The sequence below is a fragment of the Schistocerca americana genome, chromosome X (genome assembly GCF_021461395.2).
Source record: "Schistocerca americana isolate TAMUIC-IGC-003095 chromosome X, iqSchAmer2.1, whole genome shotgun sequence".
Taxonomy (NCBI): domain Eukaryota; kingdom Metazoa; phylum Arthropoda; class Insecta; order Orthoptera; family Acrididae; genus Schistocerca; species Schistocerca americana.
In genome coordinates, this window is record NC_060130.1 from 679,970,658 (window position 1) to 679,971,500 (window position 843).

The 843-nt window shown below is 43.8% G+C and overlaps 1 non-coding gene across 1 annotated transcript; it reads left to right on the top strand.

Moving 5' to 3' along the window:
- The first annotated feature begins 403 nt into the window (after positions 1-403).
- On the top strand, positions 404-478 carry Trnat-ugu. The gene has a single exon. It is a non-coding gene; the product is annotated as a tRNA-Thr (tRNA).
- The last annotated feature ends 365 nt before the right edge of the window (positions 479-843 follow it).

Sequence of the window (843 nt, forward strand, 5' to 3'; positions counted from 1 at the left end):
CCAATTATTGCTAAGATTCCTGAATTCTTGTGGTAGCTCACCGAATATCGATGCAGCAGTATACTGCACACCTTTCTGCACAAGAGTTAGGGAAGTCCGATCCATATGCAGGTTGGACTTCTGCCGAGTAGTAACTGAGTGAAGGTTGGTTATTCTTGGGAATAAGTTGATTTTGTTAACAAGAAGCGACAGTAAAACATATATATACGAAGACAGTAACTTGTTCTCGAAAGAACAGTTACTGTTGATGACCGTGCAGCTTTTCCCTGGAATAAATGATGACTAACTGAAAACCTCAGCTGCCGACAGGTGTTGTTATACCTCGATGTGGACAGCTGAAAATGTGCCCCCCGGCCGGGATTCGAATACGGGATCTCCTGCTTGCATGGCAGACGCCATCTGTGTTCTCGGTGGCTCAGTTGGATAGAGCGTCTGCCATGTAAGCAGGAGATCCCGGGTTCGAATCCCGGTCGGGGCACACATTTCCAGCTGTCCACATCGAGGTATAAATATTGAGCGGCCAATTTCAAAATACCTAGACTAGTGAATAGGGGTCGACAAGAAGTTCGCGAACTTACACCACTTTTTGCCCGAACCGCCCGTTTCTGAGCCAAAAATATTCTTTTAGGATGGGAATAGTTACACCAAAATATAATACCATACGACATAAGCGAATGAAAATAAGGAAAGTAGACTAATTTTCGTGTCGAACGATCACTTACTTCAGATACCTTTCGAATAATAAAAATGGCAGCATTACGTCTTTGAACAAGATCCTGAGTGTGGGCTCCCCACGACAGTTTACTATCTATCTGAACTCCTAGAAATTTGAACTGTTCTGTT